The sequence below is a fragment of the Ursus arctos genome, chromosome X (assembly GCF_023065955.2).
Source record: "Ursus arctos isolate Adak ecotype North America chromosome X, UrsArc2.0, whole genome shotgun sequence".
Lineage (NCBI taxonomy): Eukaryota > Metazoa > Chordata > Mammalia > Carnivora > Ursidae > Ursus > Ursus arctos.
Genome location: NC_079873.1, coordinates 96,788,809 through 96,806,246, shown reverse-complemented (window position 1 = coordinate 96,806,246; position 17,438 = coordinate 96,788,809). Strand labels below are relative to the sequence as shown.

Below are 17,438 nucleotides of genomic sequence, written 5' to 3'. Positions count from 1 at the left end.
GTGGTTACCTTCTAGATCTATCAGCTCACACATAGAACTTCTATGTCCTTCATTTCAAAGTGGGCCACCCCACCACCTTTCCCTCTTCTGGCCCAGATGAGCTTAAAAAATGTGAACCAATTTCAATATTAGCTTAAGTAGAACATAATTAGCAAAGCAAATCAGCTACAACAACACCGTGTGGTGCATTCCCAAACCAAGTGGAAATGATCTTTCGATTATCTGCTCTACTGCTCCCTTCCATTCATGCGAAGCAGACAGAACAGGCAGCTGATAATGTGGTGTGATTTAAGGAATCCTGCATGGCCTCCCTTATCTGCTAGGAAGCTCCTGTCAGGCTTACTTCTTCAGGTTTAGGGTGCTAAAAAAACTCTGTGGTTTGGGAGGGGGGTTAAATAGACTCTCTTAAAGCTGTTAGCATGTTAAGATGAACTGATATGTCTGGGACACCTGGGTGGCTCAGTGGGTTAAGCACCCGATTCTTGATTTTGGCTCAGGTCATGATCTCAGGGTCGTGAGATCGAGCCCCGTGGCAGGCTCTGCGCTGGGCGTGGAGCCTGCTTAAGACTCTTTCTTTCCCTCTCTCTCAGCCTTTCCTTTCCCCTCCTCTCTCTCTCTAAAAATAAAGATGAATTAATATGTCCTATGTCCAATTAGACCCCAGAGAGGGTGTGTAAACCTATAGGTTAGTTTTGAGAGGGAAGGGTATGTCAGAGAAGAGAATGTAAAGGGTCTGGAGTCTTTCCTGAGAGGAGAAACAGTGAAGGCATTGGGCACCAAAAAGAAGGAAGGTGTTGAAAGTAGGAGGATAACAAGTGGAAAACCAATTTAATTCATTTCTTGATCCGATTGTGAGAAACAGAGAGTTCTCAGTGTCTGTGGGATCTTGCTTTCCCTGCATTCTATTTAAACCTGTTATTGATCAGGGCTGTTCCCCTTTGTTAGCCAAACTCATTAGTCCTTGGCTTAAGGGTAGCATTTCAAAGGTGATTACCAGTCATTCAGGCATCTCCATCAGGGAAGACCATAGCCTCCAACTTTTTTTTTTTTTTTAAAGATTTTATTTATTTATTCGACAGAGAGACAGCCAGCAGGAGAGGGAACACAAGCAGGGGGAGTGGGAGAGGAAGAAGCAGGCTCTTAGCGGAGGAGCCTGATGTGGGGCTCGATCCCAGAACGCCGGGATCACGCCCTGAGCCGAAGGCAGACGCTTAACCGCTGTGCCACCCAGGCGCCCCTAGCCTCCAACTTGAGGAATTCTAAGTGACCCCCAAACACAGGCATGACAAAGGTCTTTATACTAAAAGGAGAAAACCAATTAGAGAAACGAATCTGGGGCACTTCATGACAGGGGGCCAAAAGAAATATTCAGAAACAAAAAGGAAGAAGCTGGATGCCACTTTGCCTTGGTTATCACCAAGGCAGATGCTAAGGAAGGTCGGTTCCCAAATTAATTCTGTAAATGAAGAGTTTTGCAGAACGAAGTCAAATCTTAGCTGGTGCATATAATGTTCTATATCAACTGACCATAATAATGATAATAGCCTTGAGTGCTTAGTATGTACCAGGCATTATGCTAAGAACTATACACATATCAAATCTTCCCAACAACCTCATGGTGTATTGCTATTATTTCTATTTAATAGATGAGAATTCTGAGACAAAAATGTTCTGTCTTGGATGGAGGAGCCAGGATTTGAACTGGAGTCAGTCTGACTCTAAAACTCATACTCCCTGGGACAGAAATCCAATAATGACATTAAAGAGTAGTTATTGGCTCAAATGAGATAGGGCAAGTTTTAGCAAGTAAAACAGAGGATTCTGTATGCCTCAAGTTCATATATATACTAAGAATTATTTTTTTTAAAGATTTTGTCAGAGAGAAAGAGAGAGTCAAGCAGAGGGAGAAGCGGACTCCCCACTGAGCAAGGAGCCTGATGCAGGACTTGATCCCAGGACCCTGGGATCAGGACCTGAGCCAAAGGCAGACGCTTCACCGACTGAGCCACCCAGGTGTCCCCAAGAATTATTTGTTGTTGACCTGAAATTCAAATTTAAGGATCATGTATTTTTTCTGGCAACAAGCAATCATGGCCGCTCAGCGAACATAATTCAGGAGGTAGTCGGTAATTCTTGGATCCATATCGAGTAGCATGCGGGGCCCAAGATGAGGATCCGTGACCCCCAGACAGAAATACTCTTGTGGGGAAATGCAACGTATTTCCAATGAGGAAAACCCCAATCTGACTAAATTATGGACAATAATTGAGGTGGAAATTAACTGGAAGAGAGGCAAACTTACAGCGGTGATCCACTTAGAGTTTTAAAAAGCCTTTGACATTGGAAGGAAACAAAATAAAAGTATGTTATGGAAGCGAGAGTCTGGTTAATAAAAAAATCTTGCATTGCTCTTATAATCATTGTTTTTGAACCTCAGGGGTGCAGAATTAATCATTACTAGGTTAGATACGGACTTTTCATACTTATGACATTTATTTATTTATAAGCACTGGTAGTGAACACCCGTAAAACCATCACCCAACCCAAGAACTGTAACATTACTGAGAACTTATTTTTACCTTCGTCTTCCCCCTCTATTCCATCCCCCTGTTTAGACATCCCCCTGGCTCTCCCTCCATAACTACTATCCTGAATTTTGTGTTTATCATTACCATGGTCTTTTAAAACATACAAACATACACACACACCTAAGCAATATAATGTTATTTTTGCTTGTTTTAAAACTCTATAAAAAAAGAATCATACTGAATATGTGAAAACCAGACTCCAGGAAGGAGCGCCCAGGGAAGTCCTTCAGCCTACACGTGATGATAAGCAGAACAAGACAAAGGAAGACCTTATACAAACGTGTGAGTGACCAGATGTGAGGGAACCCAGTTGTGGCTGATCTAAAAGGATTTAGAAGTATTACAGATCAGCAGTAATCCCCAGGGAACACTAGGCTACCGTGGGCCAACAGGCAGACACACGGTGGTGGACATCAACAAAAGGAATGTTAAGAGAAAATCAGTAAGTGTTCTAGTCTCTTCATATAAAACAGGGGTGCAGCCCTGCACGTACAATTGCACATAGTTACCCTTGCTCTATCTCAACATGTGTAAGTAATGTAAGTAGAAAGCCCAATGGGGGGATTAAGAGTGCATGTATCCTGATGAGCACAGAGTAATGTATAGAATTATTAAGTCACTGTATCGTACACCTGAAACTAATGTAACACTGCGTGTTAACTATCCTGAAATTAAAATAAAAAGCTTAATAACAAAGGAAAAGAAGGTCCAATGGGGAAGACAACTGCCAAGTGAGGACAGGGTTAACTGCTTCTGAGAGAAGCTGGGGCACAGGGGACCTGTGAATGGCCTCTCACAGCAGATCCCTGGGCCCATTCCTGGCTGTAGAAGGGCTGAATGGAACGCTGTGCTGACCTAAAGGACAGTGTTCATGTCTTTAGACTCCAAGAAGGCTTGCGCTGGAAGGAACTAAAGACTATTTTATTCAGTGATTTTTTTTAAGTGTAGTTTTTCATGTGGAATCATTTCTCCAAACGAAATTTTATGTGGAAAAGTCCAATATATAAAAGAGATAAAGTAAAGCTCTTCTGAGTCAACAGAGTTCCACTGGTGCCTCCCTATCATAGAGAAACTGTGACACAAAGCGAGGAAGTGTCTTGCACAAGGTCACGCAATGAATTATGAACTAGTTTCTTAGAAAAGCTGTATCAGCATCTCTACACCATCCCTACTCAGGAGCTATGTAGGGCAGCCTGGGTCAGGATTTGCCTGGCATGAAAGTGACTTACCCTCAATGCCTCGCTCTTGCATAGATGGCTCCACCAGGGCTTTCCCATGACTCATCTGCTGGCCTTCTCTCACCTCCCTCCAGCCCCAAGTACAACAGTGAGATCAGCTGGCTGATGGGTGATCTTTTGGGACTCAGGATTCTCTTGGGCGATGTCTGTTACCTTTATCTGAATCCTTAATGAACCACACCCACTTATTTATCTCAGAAGACAGTCCTTGGTAAAATGATAATGGAAGAAATCATTATCTTGGCAATCTTCCGGAGCAGTGAAGTACAGAAGAAAGAGCAACAGTTTTCGGGACAGTCAGACCTTGGTTTTCAATCCACAGCCCTGCCAGTCTTAAACTGCATGGCTTTGCGCAAGTTACTTAACCTCTCTGAGCCTCAGTATAGGACAGTGATTACACAGGCAGGTTCTGTATAGTTTGAAATATTCAAGAGATCCCTTATTGGACAACTTAATATCTCTGGGCCCCCAACCCAGTTTCTTCATCTGTAAAATTGGGATAGTTAATAGCGCTTATCTCAGCATTGGTTGTGAAAGTTAAAATGAGTGCAGTCACGGGAGGCCATCTATGACAGTGCCTGGCACGCAATAGATACTCAGTTAATGCTAGCTGTTTATTCATGCAACAAATATTTACTGAGCATCTATTATGTGCCAGCCACTGTAATAGGTACTGGGAGATACAGGAGAGAAAAAAAAGATCCTGTGTTCTTGGGACTTACATACTAGTGAGGGGGAAAGACAATAATGAATGAGATGAGTAAACTATGATGTCTCAGTTGTAAGTGTTGCTTTGGGTTACTGTCATGAGGTAAGGAATAAATGATATGGTACCTGGAAAATATTTACAGTGCCTAACATATAACTTGGGAACCAAATAGTTCTTTCTCTGTTTCTTTCCTCTTTCTAGCTCTTCCTAGCATACTTTGCCCTGTTAACCCCATCAGGTTAGCTACCCCACAGAAACCACTGCCCGCAACGTCACACTGAGTACCCAGGTAAGCATAGCTTTTCTTCTCTTTCCCTTCCCCTATACATTTCTTCAGTGCTCTTTCCTATTCTAATTCCTAGGGAGTAATGGTTTAATAAAGAAACCCTGCTAATATGGCTTGAGAATGCACTGTTGTCCTCCGACTCTTTCCCTCCCTTATATAATGCCTTTGTGCTGCTAAAATGCTGTCTCTTCTTGGGACTTCTGTGCCTTCCCAGTAGGAAATATCTTGGTTGTCTGCTTCCTAACAGTGCCCATCTCCATCCCTTCCTACCAGCAAAACACCAAATTCTTGTCGAAGATGCTGTTTCTGACTACATCCTGGATTCCTGGGGGCTCTAGTGTAGCTCCCGGCTGTGTTCCCTTCAATGGTGAGTGACAAGCAAGGCTGGAGCCAGCTGTCACGCTTTTATTTATAGTCCCCAAGTCTATAGGGTCGGGACAGGTATTGTTAATGTACAATGTAGCAGCTAATTACACCACCCATATTCCAAAATGCATCATTACAAAAATGTCAAACAACTTGATTACCCCAAAGATCAGAACAGCAATATTGCATATCATTTACAGAACACTTTTCATAGCCTTTTGAATCAGGGGGAAAAAAGGAAACTGAAGTCTCTTGCTGACTTAATGATCACATTTCAAGCAAGCAGGAAGAAGAAAACTATAGCTCTGAAGGAAACGATAGAGATATATCACAAGAAAGTTCTCCAGGTAATACCATAGTACCGTGAATTCCAGGGGATCAAAGAAACTTAGAGCTGTGAGGGACCTTAAGAGATCATATAGTTGTACTTTCTTTTCCTTTTTTTTAAAGGTTTTATTTATTTATTTGAGAGAGAGGGAAAGAATGAGTGGGGGGGAGGGGCAGAGGGAGAGGGAGAAGCAGACTCCCTGCTAAACAGGATGCAGGGCTCCATCCCAGGACCCTGGTACCATGACCTGAGCCGAAGGCAGATGCTTAACTGACTGAGCCACCCAGGCGCCCCTAGTCGTGCTTTCTAAAGCTGTAGTGTTGGTCCATGGTGAGTTTCCAGTCTGGTGAAATATGTCCACACGCGTCTGTGTGCATGCATGTGTGGAGGGTGTGTTGGAGTGAGGTTGACAACTGTCCTCTTTTAGGAAGGATAGTCCTTTTCTTTGTATTATTTGTTTCCATTCCTGTATGTAGTCCTTTTTCTTCTGAAATGATGATGATGGTGTTAATGAGAAATGGTGTGTGTTTGTGCATGTGTGTGCGTTCATACATACATACATATTTGGTCTGTGTGGTAGACTGAATAATGTTCTCCCAAAAGATGCCCATGTCTTAATCCTCCAAATCTGTGAATTAGGTTACATGGTGAAGGGGAATTAAGGCTGCAGATGGAATTAAGTTTGCTAATCAGCTGACCTTAAAATAGTGAGATTATCCTGGATTATCTGGGTGGCTCAAGATAATCACGAGGGTCCCTAAATGTGGAAGAATGGGCCAAAAAAAAAAAAAAAAGAGTATCAGAGTGATGTCATATGAGAAAGACTTGACCAGCCATTGCTAGCTTTGAAGTTGGAGGGGACTGTGAGCTAAGGCATGTGGGCAGAGTCTAGAAGTTGGGAAAGGCAAGAAAATGTGTTCTCCCTTTGAGCCACTAGACAGGAATGCAGCCCTGCTGACTGCAGCCTAGTGAGACCCCCTACCAGACTGCTGACCTACAGAACCAGAACATAATAAACTTGTGCTATTTTAAGCCACTAAATTTGTGGTCATTTGTTACAGCAGTAAATAGAATACTAATAATACACTTGACAGAACAAAATTTAGAAGCCGGAAACTCTAGATCAACCTATATTCCACTCACCCTTCCCCCCTTAAAATATTACTGATATGAGAAGTCCAAAAGTTTGGAAACTAGCGATCTAGTCCAGTTTCTGATCCAGGACAGGAACCACCTGCCATGAGGTCATGTTACTGCTCCCTGAATACCTCTAGCGACAAGGGAACTCACTATTCCCAAGTAGCCCTTCCCTTGCAGGGTAGCTCTGATGACTATGGAGCTCTTCCTTAAATTGAACCTAACTCTACCTGTTGGGGCTCTTGAGTGCCGCATGATACACTGAACTCCAATTCTCCATGGACTCAACTTTGTTTTATAGGAAGCTCAAAAATACAACAGATGTACTCAGGATTTATGTAATGGCTATCAGCTCTTCCAGTTTGTGCGTTTAGTCTCTCTATGCTGCCTTCTTCCTGTCAGTCTAAAAATTTGCTAAAAGATCCCACCTCCTCTTGGTCCCTGTCACCTCCATAAATGATCTTCCTAACTCTTCTTTACCATCGTCACTCACGATGGGATGAGGACCTTGTAGCCCTCTGCATCTGCAACCTAGTTTCTGCTCCCATCATTCCACTGAACTGCTCTCTCAAGTTTGATGATGACCCGCTCACTGTCAAACCCAACTCTAGCCACAGACATCATTGGACTTGACTGCTGAGCAGCATTTGATTTTGTTGGCCAAAGCTGTCCCCTTGAACCTCTCTTCTGTTTCGAGAGCACCAACTCTGCTGGCTCTACCTCCTTTCTCGTTCCTGCTCCCTTGCCTCTTGCTCCACCCCTTTGATGAAGATGCGTCCAAAGATTTTGTCCTTGGTCCTCTTCTTCTTACTCCAAATTTTTTTTTTCATTCAACAAATATTTGTGGAGTTCCTGCTATGTGCCAGGCAGGGGTCTTACCTCACCCTCTCCATGCAGATGGCTTCCAGGTAGATACCTCTAGCTTCAGACACCTTCCTGGGCTCCAGATCCACATTTCTAACTGCTCATAGAACAGCCTCACCTGGAGGACTTCATAGTATCAGGCCTTCATATTGACATACTCAGCATATTATTTCTCTTCTCTCACCTACCCCCCCCGTGGATCTGCTTCTCTTGTCCCTGTTTCCCCTAATGCATTGCTCGTCTTCCAGTCACCCAACTGGAGTCTTCAGGGTCATCTTTGGCTTCTCTCTCTCTCTGCCTCATCCACGTGTCATTCTCTGGTGACGTTCCATCCGTTCCACGTCTACAGCATGTGGGGGATCTATTTCCTATTCATCTTTAGTTCAGGTTCTCATTCCTTCTCTCTTAGACTATGAGAGTAGTCTCATAACTGGTCACCTGCTTCCAGTCTTTTCCCCAATCCATCACTGGCACTGCTATCACATTACTCTTCCGTCTTTCTTTTCCAACTGTCCAATCAAAATATACCCATCCCAACTCCCATTTCAGCAAGAATCTGCCCTGTGCATGAGTTGTTAATGGACTAATAAATGAGCCTTCACAAATGAGTCAGTTCAGGGTTTCTCAACCTCAGTGGGTACTATTGATATTTTGGGCCGAATAATTCTTTATTGTGATAGACTGTCCTGTATATTGTAGAATGTTTAGCAGCCCTGGAAGCTACTCTAATATTAGAGGCCATAGCCCTGCCATTGTTCCCCAGCTGTGAAACTCCAAATGCCACAAAACATCATCAAATACCCCCTGGGGGGCAACGTCACTACCTGTTCCCTCCTTCCTCCCTGTCCCCCATGTAAGAACCACAGGGGTAGCTTATGACTTACTCTCCACAGAGAATAAGGCCTTAACCTTATGAAAATGCATACACACCTAGAACATCTCAAAGGAGTTATTTCAGTGGTAGAAAGTCAGGAAGGGTGGATATTTTGGGCTCTTCAAATCCTACCATACAAGCAGATACCTCCCTGTTCTTGCTCTTACATTGGCTATTTGTGTTTAACTTGGGGATGTTACGAAGGGGCGAACTAGATAAAAGATGGAGGTGGTGGGTAGACGTGGGATAGTAGCCAGCTCATACCTTCTCTGGGTTCATATAGATCTGCCTCCTTCTCCCCACCAAACACCCTTTGGTCTTGGGTTCTAGTAACCACAGTGGGTGCTTATAAGGCACCAGAGTCAGAACGAGGTGTCAGCCCCATTCTCCAGCTGATGATTCCATGGTTTAATTACCATCTTTGGGTTAATTCCCTTGAACATTTTGTTCAGCTCTCAGGAGTACACTGCCTTCCGACAGTCTAACTAGTTATTTTTGCAATTACATGGCATGTATCTAAACGCTGGCAAAGAAAACATTCATTATCAACATTTGATCCTACTTGAATATAACGGCTTGCAAATGCAGGCATTAACATATGAACACATGTATTTTGGAAAATTCGTTTTGCAACTATAAGTGCAATCCACCCTTCCATAGTAGCATCAGAAATGGCAGGAGAGATGCTGAGGTGGGTTGGTGTAAGGGGGTGCTTTTTAGGCCCTTCTATAACAAGACAATATGGTTTAGCATTGGAGCTCAGGAGTTTTAAATTGTTTTGCTTGTTCATTATTTAATTTACTCATTCTCCAAACAAAGATTTGAGTTCCTACTGTGTGACAAACATGGTCTAGGTGCTGGCATACAGCAGTGAGCAAAACAGATAGGCTCTTTGTCCTCACGACACTTCCAGTTTAGTATTGGTAGCAAATGTTAATAAAATAATGATACCAATGTGTGCTTATCATGGTCTAAGTACTAAGAAGGGAAGGTACTAGGGTGCTGTGAGACTATGTGACAAGGTCACTTTAAGTCAGGGAAACATTAGCCGAGGACTTGACATGTGAGCTGACACTTCGGAGAGTAGAAGAGCATCCGACGCCGAGAGAATAGCGCTTGCTAAGGCTCTGAGGGAGGGCAACATTGGATGCACTGGAGGCACTGAAAGATTAGCCTGGCTAGAGTATGGCCCAGCGAAGAGGAGGGTGCAAGATGAGTCTGGGAGGAGGCAGGGACCCAACTGTGGAAGACTGTCGAGGACCCTGGGAAAGAATTTAGATTTCATTCTAAGGACCATGAGAGGAAATCTTGGAAGGATCATGGGTATTCCATGAACCGATTTATATTTTAGAAAGTTTTATCTGGCTGCTGTATTGACAGTGGATTTAAGTAAGGGGGCATCCGTGAAAGTAGGGAGAACATTTGGAATGTTATTTCTGTAGTCTCAGTGAGAGGGAAGAGTAGTTTGGATTTGAGTTGTGGCAGTGGAGGTGGAGTGATTTGGAGTTTATTTCCGAGTTCAAATTAATGGTAGAACAGCCTTGAGGTAGTTACCTAAACTCTCCAAACCTCATTTCTATACCTGTAACAATTGGGATAATAATTTCTGCCCCATTACATTGTTGGGCCTATTAAATGAATATGTTTCAAGTGCTTAGAACTCTCATATAAGACGGTGCTCAATTGATAAAATGGTATCTGCTACTAGTATTATTTTTTTTTAAGATTTATTTATTTTAGAGAGAGAGAGCACATGGGGAGGAGGGGTAGAGGAAGAGGGAGAAAGAGTCTCAAGCAGACCCCCTGCTGAGTGCAGAGCCCAATGCAGGGCTCCATCTCATGACCCTGAGCCCAAACCAAGAGTTGGTCACTCAACCGACTGTGCCACCCAGGCGCCCCACTAATATTATTTTTAAAATTATTCCTCAGTGCTTCTGCACTGAGATGGGTTTTCATATGGTTCAGTCACTAACTTGCTGTGTGACCTTGGGGCAGTTACCTCACTGGGCTGCAGGCCTATCATTTGTAAACCAGCAGAACTAACACCTGCCCTGCCCACATCAAAGGAATGTGCTGAGAATAAATGGAAATAATAGTCGAGACTCTCCTTTGAAAAATTATAAAAGCTGCTCTCCGAGCGTCAGCGAAGAAGTAGTTGGTTCTTGACTCTCAGTGATCATTATCCCCACATCAAAGAACTCAACAGAATCGTCTTTCTTCCCGGCCCCAGTCTCTGGCATTCACCCGCGTATCTCTACCGATCATCTAAAGTAGTCAGGGGCCTGTCTTGACTTGCAACTCATTTTACATGGGATTTAGCACAATTCTTAATTGAAAAACTAACTGATTCAGTGATCCAGTCAGTCAATGAAACAATTTCTAAAGCTGGGCAGGAAACTGATGAACTCTTACGATGCTTTCGAATCAGCTCTAAGATTTGTCATAGACCGGTAAGAGCTTCAAGTTGGATATTGTACCATATAGCCGTTGAAAGCCATTTTCTTTAATTTGGCAGCCCATGCTGGGGAGGAGGGTGAGCTGAGTCCCTAAACAAAAATTATTCTTAAAAGTTAATTAATGGTTGTCTTGTCTCGCGTATGCTTGAAAGACTTCATAATTCAAAACAGAACCATATAAACATAATAAAATGTTTAGGCCCATTGTCGGTTGGGAAGATATACTTTTATTTCCCACTGCATCTGAATTCCTTAGCATCCCATTCTTTTTATTGAGTGTAATGGCCTAGGTCACCCCCTCCAGCTTCTTAGGAGGGCCACAATCGCCTCTGTAATTTGACTTACAGGTAGGCATTCCATCTCCTCTTGAACACTTCTGGATGATGGCGGGCTCACCGCTTCCCAAAGCAGTTCATTCTACTTTGGGGCAGCCCTAATGATGAGAAATGTCTTTATTACAGTGAGCGCAAATCTGCCTCCATAACTTTCACCACCTATGGTTCCTTCCTTTTTTCCTGAAGCTCAGGGAAAATGTCTATTCCCTCTTCTAATGGCAGGCCTTCAACCGTCTGAAGGTATATACCCTACCTGTCTGTGCCTTCTCTTCCTCAGGCTAATCACCCCTAGCACGTCAGATGCATGTCATAGATCCCAGGCTTTCAACTCTGGCCATCTTGCCCTTGACGTGTTTCAGTTTGTGGAATGTCACTCTTAAGACTTTGGTGTCCAGGACCGAGCACTGCACTGCAAGTGAGGTTGAACCCACCCAGAAGGCAGGAGACTCCCATTTCGAATTAGTTATCTTATATATCTATCAGTGCTGCCTAGGATGGCATTGATTTTTTTTAACCTTTCTACTATCGAATTGGGGTCTACTCCTTCTTTGTGGTCTTGAATTTATATCCCAGGTATCTTGTTAAAGACTTCTGCCAAGCCAGGCTTCTCTCAACCTTGGATATGTGCTGTTGATATCTTTTTTTGGTATCTAAATACCTTTTTTGGTGCCTTTTACCCTTTTAAAACATCCTCATGGTTTTTACCCAGCCTTTTATTTTATTTTTTTATTTTTTTTTAAAGATTTTATTTATTTATTTGACAGAGATAGAGACAGCCAGCGAGAGAGGGAACACAGGCAGGGGGAGTGGGAGAGGAAGCAGCAGGCTCATAGCGGAGGAGCCTGATGTGGGGCTCGATCCCATAACACCGGAATCACGCCCTGAGCCGAAGGCAGACGCTTAACCGCTGTGCCACCCAGGCGCCCCTTTACCCAGCCTTTTAAATCTGGATTTGGTTAACAAGTTTATTAGCTATCACTCCCAGTTACTTGTCATCTACAAATGTGATCAGCCTGCTTTGGGCGGCATCATCCGAGTTATTGACAAAAGTGCGGAAGAGGACAGGGTCAAGGACAGAATTATTTGGCAGGCTACATCATTTTTCACCCTGACACTTTCCAGGATGACAACAATTAGGTAATAAATACTCTGGCTAGAGTTCTTCGGTCTGCTCCAAATGTATCTTTAATACACTTGTGGTTTAGGTAATACAAATGATTCTTAATATTGACCTTGGTTCTTTAGACATGTTCTCAGGTCTGCCTTTCAGGGAAAAAAAAGTAACTGGAATGATTTTCTTCTTTCCTGGTATCATCATCCCTGATCCTGTATCTTTACCATTTATCACTGAGTTTTAGGGGGAGGAAGTGAAAAAAGAAGAGGACGCTGAGAGGAGACAGAGAAGTCCATTCTGGTAAAGAATGAGCTACTAGAAGAATTGGGAAACTGTTCCTTTCTACCCTCCAAATCGAGCAGTCTGTCATTACCTAAGGTCAAAAAGCTGATTCATCGCCCTTTGTGGTCAGGAAGCAAATGGCCTACCCATTTTACAAGCGGAATAACTGATGTCTCATTAGCTCCCGGGGTCTGTGGTCCTTAGCATCCCTGCTTGCTAGTAGACTTCAAAGAAACTGTAAGCGGCCTTACAAAATTGCCCAGATGCAATCCTGATGGGAAGCAGCTATTGAAAAGCCATCTTCACAGTACCCAGGATTGGCGGTTATACAAAAATTTCACCCTATTGCTGTTTGAAAAAATCTATACAACCTCAGTTCCCTCAAATATGTTCCACCAGCCTGGAGAACAAAGAACCCGTTTTTCCTTTAGAAAAAAAAAAAAAAGCAAGTTTTAATTGAAGGCATTTTTTTTTCCTAAGTCAAATTCAATTGGTTGGAGTTCTGAAAGTAATTCCCCATTCTAGGTTTGGGAGACATTCAGGGTCTGTGCAGACCTTTGTGCCAAAGATATCCATTCAGAGGTGTTTGTTTTGTCAAGCATAGAGCTTACACTCAGGCAAACCTCAGTGGCCTTTGCAGGACATTGCAGAGTCCAGCTACCCTCTATTTATTTTTGAGGTTTATTTATTTACTTGAGGTGGGGGAGGGGCAGAGGCAGAGGGAGAGAGAGAATCCTCAAGCAGACTCCCCACTGAGTGTGGAGCCCAACACGGGGCCCTGAGATCATGACCTGAGCCAAAACCAAGAGTCGGACACTTAACTGAGCCACCCAGGCGCCCCAGCAACCCCCTATTTTAAAAGTACTTTGATAGGGAACTACAGCTCAGATCTGAGAACAAGACCCTCTGAAACCAGCTTCTATAAGTTCCTCCCATACTCCTTTGCCTTAAAAAAAAATGACATCTCTTGAAAGAGGAATTTCAGATCTTGAGGCTTATTTAGAAACAGATCCAGCTTTTTCACAAGGGTACCAACAAGAGGTACTTACTCAAAATGTGTTTGCTACATCTAGTGATGTCTAGATCTGGGTCGTCTGATCTGGTAGCCACTGGCCACACGAGACTATTTGAATTAAAATTAGTTGAAGTTAAATAAAACTAAAGATTCATTTTCTCAGTGCATTGTCTACATTTTGAGTGCCACATGCATTGGGAAGTGCAACATGGTACATTTCCATCATCACAGAGAGTGCTGGTCTAAGTAGGTCTTATTCAAGTTACCTCGTGCACCTACCTGACTAAATATGTTCGATTTTAAGTCAACCAGCACTTCTTCATTACTCTCTTCTAGCCATTGTACTAGCTACTTTCACACTTTTTTGGGGTTGGGTATGGTGTTTAATGGTTCATGGAAACAGTTAATGGGTAGGCAGAGTAAGTAGTTGCCTTGTAGTGTGGTTTGAGGGCCCCTAGAAAGCCTTCTTGCCTTCGATTGTCTTCTCCACTGACTACTACAATGTTTGAAGCACCCACCTCTAGCGGCCAGGATGGTGATATTCCCTGTCAGGAGACAAATGTGGCCCAGAAGGGCATCATGCGGCTGGTGTCACTCATGGCCATGTCAGTATGGAGTGGTTTACCAGATGAACTCCGAGAACAGCGTTGAGGGAATAGGACACAGATCAGGTACATTTTGAGAGCTGGTGGTGGGAGTCAGGAAAGATCTGAGTCTGTGATCTACCCCCGTGCCTCTCCATTGGGGGCACCAGAGGCCGGGGCCCTTCCGCCACCTGAAGGCAGTGCTGAGCGTTACAAGGGCAGAGACGAGGGGGAGGGGTAAAGTTGGTGACAGCACACCACGTCAGCACTGCTGTTTGCTAAAGGTGGGTTCTGATCTTCGCTCTGTTTTGATCAGACCCAAACAAGGCTGTTCAAACAGCCTCTAACTTGTGTGTGTCAATTCAGCAGGTATTTTTCACTCAACATTTATCGGAAAGTACCAAGTACTGTGCGGGATGGTGGAGATGTAAATGCCACTTTCCAGGTCCCTTTCCTATGACCTTCTACTAGGGCATTTGGAGCTGGCCCAGTGACAGCCACACCTCACCTTTCCTAAGCCCCACTTTTCTCTGCTCCCTCTGCTCGTTTACTGGATCCCACCTTCCCCATTCTTATCCAATGCCCCAGTGTTTCACCCTCATGGCTGACTTGTGGCAGACCAGAGTCTACGATTGACAAGGAAAGGATATAGGAAAATGAACCCTCCCTCCCTTTCTTTGTGTTCTGCAAATTGCAGGGCACAGCCCACTAATGGGTTATAAAATCAATGTGAGTCATGACCTAGCCTTTAAAAAAAAAAGAAATACAATAGAAAAATGCCATGTGTATCTGTGTAGTAAGAGTAAATATTGCTTTGTGAAACTTTTGTTTTCGTTATCAAATATATGCACGTGTGTTGTGGGTCGTTAAATAAAACGGTATCTCTTTACCACTGTATACCACTGTTGCTCCACAGCCCGTCCCAGGCCTAGCACTGGTCTGGTCTACATTTGTGTCCTCACTGCTTATCACCCCCTGCAGAAATCCTGTCTTATTCCTTCCCTTGTTTTCCCAATCCATTCCTCCTCCCTAGATCCTCCCAGCCCCCATCTGGACTCGCCCTCCTCCCATCCAGCTGGAGTCTCATTGAACTGCCACCTGGGGATGGGAGCTGGAGGACTCCCTGTTCCCTCTAGCTCCGATGGGAGTGATTAGGGAACTTATGTTACTCAGCTCTCACGTTGGGACTGTGAATGCCTCTTCCCACAAAAACCTGAGCACGCCAGGGGGCTGGGTTCAGCACCGTACGTACAGTCCTTCAGATCCAGCCTACAGCCTATGCACTACAGTGGACAGCTCTGGAACCCAGGCCACCTGTACGCCAGCCGGATGACACGACTTCTTTCTGAGCTCAATCCATTTGGAAGCTAAGAGAAACCACTGGCGCAGAGCATCTTCAAATGGATTCCTACTTGAACTTCTTGCAGCAACACCGAACAGCTGAGTCCTCTTCCGCGGCTCCTGCAGATGCCCCTTCAGGGGTTTGAAAGTAAGACCGTGTCTCCCAAAGTGCCTAACTTGATCCTCGGGGAAGAATCTGACTAAAGTAGCCAGAAGTAGCTAGAATGAAGTAAACCCGTGCAGTTTCAGCTGCAGACAGAGTAAGTAGCCCCCCACTAGTGCTTTGCTGCTCAGTCATGTATTCAACTTGTAACTAGGTGCTACCAGTGAATACAGCTGGCCATTTGCTCCAAGAGGAAGAGGAATTACGCCTCTGTAATTCTCTTTGTGCAGTGCCATGCAAAATTAAAGGCTTCATATTTTCAGATAACAATGGCATTGCCCGAGAGAAGCTGCTCATTTAGCCGTAGAAATACCCCAGTTAGGTCCTCAGAGGTTGACCAAGGACATGTGAGTGAGGTAATGAACACACTGGCTTATCTTAGGCATTGGGACCTAGTGACTGGGCCCTCAGCTCTCTATTGCCTGTCATATAGTCCAAACCCTTCAGCCTGGCATTCACATTAGAAAAACATGATGCACAAAGCCGGGCATGGTAAGTACTCAGTTAATACTTTATTAACTTATTTGTTTTCTACCCCATGGGCCAACATCCTTAGGGCTTACGATCGATACGAAATAGTCTCCCATAATTCTCCAGTAGCATCTTTCTATTCCAACCTAGTTGGTCTTTCTGTGCTCAGCACACTTCTCACTCATTCCTGCTGCTCAGCATTTTTCATGTTGTGTCCCCATCTGGGAATGCCATTTCCCAAATCTTTACCACTCCAGTTCTTGCCTATCTTTCAAAACCAGGCTGAAGTTCCCCCCTCCATGGAGCTTTTGGTGCCCATTTCATCCCCCAAGAGGCCTATTCTTTCTCTGAGTGTCCGCTGCACTTGGACGGAAGCCCCCATTTGGGCACTTGACCATAGCATGCCTCAACCAAGCGGTGGCCTTCTTGCCTCGTGTGTGTGAATGAGAACTTCTACCCATAGCCAAGAAGCTTTTGAAGAGCCAGGAAACACAAAACACAAGTTCTGTTAGTTTGGGGTCTGGTTCCATGTAATCTGGTTCATACTGTAAGCACTTAATAAGCCCCTGGCATGAACTGGTACTGAAAAGCAGAATTCTCCAGTTCTGTCTCTTTGACGCTGCTGACTCCATCTGCGACCTTCACTTTACCTTCTTCTGAGCTCTCACTCCTCTCCAGCATACTGGCAAGGACAGTATTTATGTATCCTAAAGAGATGTTTTGTGGATTAACCATAATGAGTATAAAACATGTAAAGATATGAAGATCTGTAGAAACCCTATTATTATAGGAATAATAATAATTACAGCTACACTTGGTTAAATGCTCCAGAAATCATATAGAAGACGCCTTCTCTGGGGAGGAAAGCAGCCAACTGTACCAGTAATTAGTCAATTATGAATATTTGATTTTATTTCATTGCCTCTGATTTTTGTTTCTGTGCGCATAGGAGCCTAGTTGCCTCTTTGTTTTAAGTTTTTATTTTTAAGTAATCTCTACACCCAATGTGGGGCTTAAACTTACAAGCCCAAGATTAAGAGTCGCACGCTCTACCGACTAAGCCAGCCAGGCGCCCCAATCTCTTTTTGCCTTTTAAAGGGAATCTCTGGTGAAGCTGGTTGGAGATCAATCTTTATGGGGCTTCGGCTCCCCAGAGCAATGTTATAGACTCAGTGACTCTACGACTGTGTCTTACTACCCTCTGCCCTTGAGGCTCCCACTTTGGCCAATGTTCCTTCTCATGGTGGTTTTCATTTGTCCCTGAGAAGGAGTCTCAGCTCTGAGAGT

At 44.0% G+C, this 17,438-nt stretch overlaps 1 protein-coding gene across 3 annotated transcripts in view; it reads right to left on the bottom strand.

Moving 5' to 3' along the window:
* The window catches only part of GRIA3 (glutamate ionotropic receptor AMPA type subunit 3), a 273,921-nt gene that overhangs the window by 204,389 nt on the left and 52,094 nt on the right, over positions 1-17,438 (bottom strand). The gene's annotated exons all lie outside the window — the stretch shown is intronic.